Here is an 8,148-nt window from a genome sequence, read left to right as displayed (position 1 = left end):
CTTCCTCCAGCCTCCAGGAAGGACCAACAGGGAGGAAATGGGATGGGCTGAAACCAGCATTTCCACATGTACCTCCGTGGGTCTGCTAGACTTAAGCAATCCGCTCGAATTAAATGGCCTATTCAGCCACCATTATGGTTACTGCAGTTCTACATTCCTATACAAAGGTCAGAACTGTCCAGTCACAGTCATATGAGCCAAACCTTACAAGGTACCTTTCATATCAATCAAGAGCAGAAAGCTGGATCACTCTGGGAAGGGTATGAATCAAGAGGTATGACCAGGAATGCCCAGGGTGGGGCAAGGACTGATGTATGACAAGGGGCCCCAGAAGTTGATCAGTGGAATGCCTTGTTGATAAGATTAGGACCATGGCTAGGGGGTCTGGGGTCCAGTTTTGATTACAACACTTGGTCATCAGGCTAACATGGTCAGTAGACGCATGTCCCCCAAGCCCTAGATGACATTCCTGAGTTTCACCCATCCTTTTCTCCTTGTCCTCCTAACGCACATAGCTGATGCTGTATGATTGTTCTATCAATAAAAACGGCCAGGATCTTGCTCTCAGCAGCCTGCTCCATGACTCCTGTGTTTTTGTCAGTGTGGTGTTGCTCAATGCAATATACCTCCGGAATCCCTGGGTCTGAGGGGTGTCAGCAGTAGAGACTGAGCAGAGAGGTGGTGAGGCCGGGACACACTTTCTTTAGAGAAAAGACATAGTTGGAGGATCTCTGGGTTAAATGACGTTGAACAGGGGTTGCTCTGGGGTCACCCCATGGAATTGCCTGTTTTCAGGGTATTATCTCAAGGCTGAGGCCCTGGTGGCCCCAAGCCTACATCCCCCACCAACTTCCCTCCGTCACCAACACTGGGATAATCATTGAGTTCAGAGCATCAAGTCAGGTGAATCTGCCTCCTCTTCCTTCCCTCGGGATCCTGGACAGTCGACCCACGCAGGGCCCATCAGTCCTGTCATTGGGCATAGCCAACCGCGGGTCCAACCATCAGTCTCCCCGTGTCTGCTGTGCTGTCCTCCGCCCAGCAACTCCCACAGCCATAGAGCCAACACCTAAGCCCTCATTGAAGAGGTTCTGACATGCAGCCTGAGCCCTGGCCATGGGCCAGGAGGCTCCGCTGCGATTCTATGCACACCTGACATGCAAAGCCGCATCCCTGGTCTCACGACAGTCCTGCAGGAAGCCCAGGCGTACGGACCCCAGGGAACACACAGCGGGGTGTCAATCTGGAAGGGGAGCAGCTCTCAGGAGGCAGAGGCTCCAGCTCAGCCCTCCCAGGCGGCCAGAGACCCCACGTGTGACCGCTTCTTCCTCCCATGACAGCACTTCACACTCAGACCCTGTACAGTTTGGTGGCTTTGCTCTTGTCTGTCATATTCTATTTGAGAGGGGGCAGGAGAGCAGACCGATCTCCCAGTGATAGCACAACTGCCCCCCACACTGCCCTGTAGCGTCCTTACCACTGCAGTGTGGACAGTATCTCTGGGCTGCTCTGATCAGGCTACGACCCTGAGCTCCTGCGCTTCATGATCCTGGGCCCCGGCTCAGCCAGGCAAGGTCCCCCTGGAGTGAGTGGAGGCCTCTCCCAAGCCTCTGCTGACAGCATCAACACCACCCACCTGGATTGCCCACCCATCCAGAGTGAGGCCTCACCCTCCACACCCCTGGATGCCCCAATACCCCTGCAAGGGGACGCAAGACGAGTGCCTCCTGAACCCCTCACCCTCACCACGGAGAGTGAGCCTTGTTGCAAACAGCTCACATGGTTCACCTCACAGCCACAGACGCTTCAAGGAAACCTGGTACTAGCAGAGGAGTGTTGTCTCAGCAAATCCTACAACCCTCTTTGGACCAGGTCTGAGGTGAGGGCTGATGGGAGGCGCCAGAGGCGATCTTTAATGGGGCTTTAAGGACACTTAGGAAATCGCAGCCTTGGGGAGGCAGCATGGCGGGGGTGTCTCCTGGCACAAGAGCCAAGGACGGCACCCAAGGAGGAAGCCCCGCAGGACTGGACTCAGAGGGGAGCCTCAGGAGCCCAGGGAAAGGGCTCCTGCCTCTCTGCTGAGTAAACTCAGGATGGGGACTCTGGCCGGGAAGATGTTCTTGACAAGGAAGTTGGGAAGTGGGCAGAGGCAGGCAGTCAGGAGCAGGTGCCCAAGTCCCAAATCCATTATCAGCCGGACAGAGAAACAGTCCCTGACGGAACGGTGCCCCCAGCCCAGCCCAGAGAGGAACGCTGAGGAACCAACACAGGACACAACTCTAAATCCACAGACCGAGGCTCGTTGTGAAAATGCCATGCCAGTGATGTGGGCAAACTCAGTGGGCATCAGTAGCCCCACAGGCCAAGCTGTTCAGCAAGAGGCACACGGCAGAGACATCCAAGACCAAACCCCACTCCTTGCCCACACTACCCAGGTGAGCCCCTGCTTCTTGCCCCCTCACTAGCCACCCACTCAGGGCCCCTCTGCTCAGAGCTTTCTTGTCCCTTATTCCTGTGAATAAATCTCTTGCTTTTCTGTAACTCTGGTCTCCACTGTGAAGTGCTTTCATACCAAAGACAAGAAATGAGGAAGAGCACATCTGAGGGCCTCAGGCTCTGGGCCTGCTACAAAAAATCTCTGTTCATCAATCACCACCAGTGGCAAGAAACACACCAGAAGGCGCCGGTTGCCCCTGAGAAGGAGGGGTGAGAGTGTCCCCAGGGAGTCCATCTGACACCACCTTCCACACCGGTCCCTAAACCCAAAGTATGAACTGAGTCAGACAAAGATCACATTCAAGACACAACCAGTAACGTGTAGCCTCAGAATACATCCGAAGCACAATTTTACTCGCCACAGACCCTCTGCCACTCTCAAAAGGCTCACAAATCCTCACAAGTCGATATACAAGGTTTTCAAGTGTGATGAGGCTTGGGGAAGTGGTTCTATTCCAAAATGCAGGTATGGTTTAAATTTAATGCAGTGGTTTATAAAGGATCAAAATCTGTTTCTTAAAGGATGTAAATCTACCTCATAGAAAAGGTTTAGAAATAGTTCCACTGACATGATTTTCCTGGCAGAAAGACTGAAGTCACTGCAGTGAAGCCTGGGGCAGTGTGGGCGTTGGTGGCACTTACCCCCTGGCCCAAGCAGTTAATAAATCCACTTGTATCTTCTGACTACAAATGGTTACCTTAAAAAGCAGTGGATTAACTGCTCTCTTGTAGGACACCTGCATAATACAGTGTGTCTTAGAGAAGTTAGGGAAAATGAAATGTCAGTAAAGTGATGAGGAAAACAGGCTGACAACAATATGTTGTATTTATCAGCCCCATAAACCCACCTGGGCTATTTACTGGCAGAACCATATGTTGGAACCACATCAATCATTCTCTCATGTGGACAAAACATTTCATTTTGCAGGAAGTGCAAGGGTTTTTGCACCTCCTGTCATAGTGACAGCCGCGGATTCACAATATATTTTTTTATGTTAGTTCCTAAGCAAGAATCCTTTAGAGCTAAGAATATGCAATGGAACAAGGAGTCTCTTCAGGAAATGGTGCTGGGAAAACTGGACCACTACATGTAAAAGAATGAAACTAGAATACTACCTCACACCACATACAAAAATCAACTCAAAATGGATAAAAGACTTGAATACCTTAAACCATAAAACATAAAGGGAAAAACAGGCAAAAAAAATCCTAACAGTCACCTCAGAAACTCTGTGAGGACTCATATCACATGCAAGCAAAATGAAGGAAAAGATAATACAGCTGGGACAACATCAAACTGAAAACCTTCTATACAGCAAGAGATACAATCACAAAGTGAGACACAGAGCAATCTAGGAATTAGGCAGTTTTAGGGACACTGCAGAAGGGGACCTCGGAGAACTAAGGAAGGCTTCAGAAATAAGGGCAGCAAGAGGAATGTAACTAATTCCACCTGGAAAAACAAACATCCCAGGACCAAGGACAACATTGTTAACTCTGGCCTTGGTTTCCTTCAGGTGATAAAGGGAGGTAGAGATGGGGAAATGCAGAGTGGTTTAATTTATGGACAACTTAAAAGGGCAGCTGTTTAACTTCAATGCAGGGATGCTCACCCAGAGGACTGGGCCATAAAGATAAAGATGCAACAAATGGGGAAAGACAGACCTGCTAGATAAGGAATGTGAACATCCCCCACTCAGTAGCAAATTAAGTGAAGAACTAACCAATCACAAAGAGACTGGTGGAGCTTTAGAATAATTAGGGAAAGAAGGTATATATTCCCTGAGACACGACTCCACTTTGGCTTCCTTGCCCCTCCCAGGCCTGGTTTCATGGCCTGGGAGTCCCACTTTATTTCTGTTCCTTTTCTCCTCAATAAACTTTTTCTTTCTCTAAACAAACCTGTCTCTTCTCGCTTACTTGCCTAAGTCTGCAAAGTTCCTGCTGCAGCTTCGTGAGACACCAACCCGTGGTGGTCTAGTGGCTGGGGCTCAGCGCTGCCCCTGCAGCCTGAGATCTGTTCCTGGCTGGGAGACTAGGCCTGACAATTCCGGTATCAAAAGCAAAGAGACACCCAACTTGTTGGGAGTGGATATTTGTACTCCATACAACTGATAAGGGACTGATTTCAAAGATCTACAAAGAACTCACAAAACTCAACAAAAACAAGCAACCCAGTTTAAAAAAAAATGTAAGGAGAACTGAAAAGGCATTTCTCAAAGGGAAATGCAAATGGTTAACTGGTATATGAAAAAAATGCTCAACATCACTTATAACCAGGAAAATGCAAATCAAAACCACAATGAGACAACACCTCACACCAGTTTAAAAAAAAAAAAAAAAACTGGCAACAACAAATGCTGGTGAAAATGTGAAGAAAAAGGAGCCTCTTATACTGCTGGTGGGAATGCAACCTGGTTCAGCTGACACAGGGCAGCAAGGGACACTAAACTGATGAAGGCACTGCCCAAATAGTTCATCAGTCTTGAGTTCTTCACCCAAGCACACAATTGCAAGACTACTCAAGTTCAGAGAATAACAATGGGATTTACTTTAACAAACCAGGAAAAACAGAGTTACTGAGGCCAAAAATGGCCACTCACCTTACCCAAAGTAGTGTCCAAGTGTTTTTAAAAGCCCTAAACACAAACACTCTAAAAATGACATCGCCCACCACTGAGGACACGGAGCTCCTCTCCTGAACAATAGGCCACAGTCCCAAAATGGCATCTTCTTGCCACTGTGGACCTGAGCACACGGCAGCCAGACTACATGCCCGGTTCCAACTCATAAAGACAACAGAAGACACAGCAGGAAATGATGCCCCAGTGCTGCGGACAGCCAGACAGCCGATCAAGTTCTCTGCCCTTAACAGGACTTGGAGTCTAAATGAATCTGCAGTGGGGGTAGGCTAGGGAGAGCCATCGAGAGCAGCTCTGCCTTTCACCCTCCAGGCTCAAGCTTTTATTAAAGATATGAACAAAGAAACAAAAAATAGCATGCAATTGTGTTTACAATAATACAGATTAGTAAGTTACTGCTGGATCAAGCTTATCTTCTTAGTAGGGATCATGCACACAAGCCAGTACGTCCTCAGAGAACAGCAGTCAATTCTGGAAAGTAGTTCTGTTTGCAGAACTTCTAACATCCTGGAACTCCATATGCAGAGTAAACAGGTACTCCCAGAGAACTCTGGCTCCCTGGAAGGCAGCTGCTGCCAACACCCCAGCAATGCACCAGAGAAGCGACACTCAAAACAGCAGCTGCAGCAGCCAAAAGCCCCGACAAAATGGCCATACTCACGCAGGTCATAGAGGCACCCACTCCAGGTCTTCACCGTCTCAACCAGCTAGTAACTTTGGCAAAAGCTGGGAACAGTTTCAGTCACTCAGTCACTGAAAGCCTCCAAACTTTCCCTCTCTGAGGCTGGCCGCTGGAAGCCTCTCCACGTTCCTCAGAGGCCCACAATAGCCTTCTGGAAGACTGGCATGGCGGGGGCAGAAATTTTTGACCCCAGAATCGCTTAAGATCCAAAAACGCCAAATCCCAAACACCAAATATCCTGGGGGCTGCCTCTGCAGACCTTCACATTTCTTATCAGAGTCTGCACCCCCTAATGATACTCTATGTTACCATTTTCCATGGGGCTATCCATGCCCACCAGCACTGCCGTCCAGGGTGCACCACTTATAATAGTTAGCTTCAGTCACCACTTAAATGAACACCATGGAAAGCTGCATGGAAATTCCACAAATTACTAAAAATAGAGCGACCATATGACCCAGCAATTCCACTCCTAGGAATTTATCCCAAGGACACAAAATCATGAATTCAAAAGGAAACCTGGATTCCTATGTTTACTGCAACATAATTTACAACAGCTAAGACAAGGAAACAACATAAATGCCCAAAATAGATGACTGGATCAAAAAGATGTGGTCTCTATACACAATGGAATATTACTCAGCAATCAAAAGATAAAATCACGACATTTGCAGAAACATGGATGGAGCTGGAAGGGATTATGTTCTGAAAGAAGAAAGGAGGAAAAAGAAAAACATCGGATTGTTTCATTTATAGGAGGAATATAGGGAAACTGAACAAAAGGTCACAGGAAAAATAAAGACAAAACTAGCAGGCAAATTATAGATGGGAGACATACAGGTGGTGGGGGGGACAAAACAGGGGAGTGAAAAGCACAAGGGACTATGGTTACTGTTCACAGGGGAGGTGGTGATGGAACATTTATGGGGACCGTACATGAGGAAAGCAAATAAATACTGCACAAAAATGAACAATTCAGTAAGAAAATTTTAAGAAAGAATCCTTTATTTTAAAAATACATTTATTTTGTAGAACTGGGGTGTAGGCCAGAGGTACAGGGTGTGAGAGGGCTCACCAGACAAAGAGTGGGAAACAGAATAGGCGGATCCACTGAAATACACTGCTGAGGGGAGCAGCGGGCGAGACGAGGTCTAATGCAGCCATCTGTGGGTCAGCTCCCTGGCTGGGGATCAAACTCCAGCCAGTGGTGATAGCACTCAGACAGAACCACTAGGCCACCAAGGAGGCCCTATGAAAACTTTAACTTGAAAGGTGGCTACAGCTAAAGGACAGCTGTAGACCTCAATCTATAGTGAATATCTAACAGCTCAACTTCTACTGGAATGACATTTTGGTGTTGAGCAATTCCAACATTTCTGGTGGCACCTTGTCTAAGTCCCATGGCACCACACAGGCTTAGAGTACAGGACAGAACATGATGACAAACTTAGAAGAACCCAGAGAGATCACTTACCAATGCAAAATGCAATGTACCGTATAGATAGGACGGCTACCGTGGACATGAACAGCATCAGCCAGGAACTAAGTGGACACTAGAAGCGACAGCAACAGGAACAGCTACATAATCACTGCATGAACTTGGAGAAAAGGATGAATCAGTAATTTCAGGCAACTATGATTTAAACCGCATGTTTGCTCACATGACTCTCAACTGAATGATGTAGTCTGTGTCCTTAGGTTTGAACATTTTTGTTTTCTTTTTTTCATGATTTTTTTAAAAAGATTTATTTATTTATACAAAAACTGGGATACAGGTGAGAGGTGTGGGAGGGTAAGAGAATTCTCCACAGACAGAGCGGGGAGCAGAATAGGTAGATGGCCCAAAGATACTGCTAAGGGGAGCAGTGGTCAAGGCAGGAGAGGTCTGCTGTGCTGTGTGGGTTACTCCCTGGCAGCCAGGAATAGAACCCGTGCTGCAGGAGCTGTGGACAGCTTCACAGTGCGGTGCTCAACCTGCTCTGCCACTGGGGAGGACCCAGGTTTGAATATTTTAAACATTTTATAATAGAAATAATATTCAAAGAGAAATAACGTTCCTTGTCTGTGTTGACATACTCCTGAGCCGAGATCAGGTATAGGATAAGGCAGGGAAATACAAGATGTCTGCCCCCAACAGAATTAAAATGCTGTGCAGATATGTGCCATTTCTACCACAGTGTCACCTTGCTCTGTAAAATTTATATTATTACTTAAGATTGACTTCCATATAATTTCCCTACACACATTCCCCCGTAGGGTTTCTCTCCTGTATGATACCCGCATGCAGTGTGAGCTCCTTCTGGCAAAAAACCACCCTACAATATTGAC

The sequence above is a fragment of the Talpa europaea genome (genome assembly GCF_964194135.1).
Source record: "Talpa europaea genome assembly, chromosome: 10".
Classification (NCBI taxonomy): Eukaryota; Metazoa; Chordata; class Mammalia; order Eulipotyphla; family Talpidae; genus Talpa; species Talpa europaea.
Note: the sequence above shows the minus strand (reverse complement) of the source record.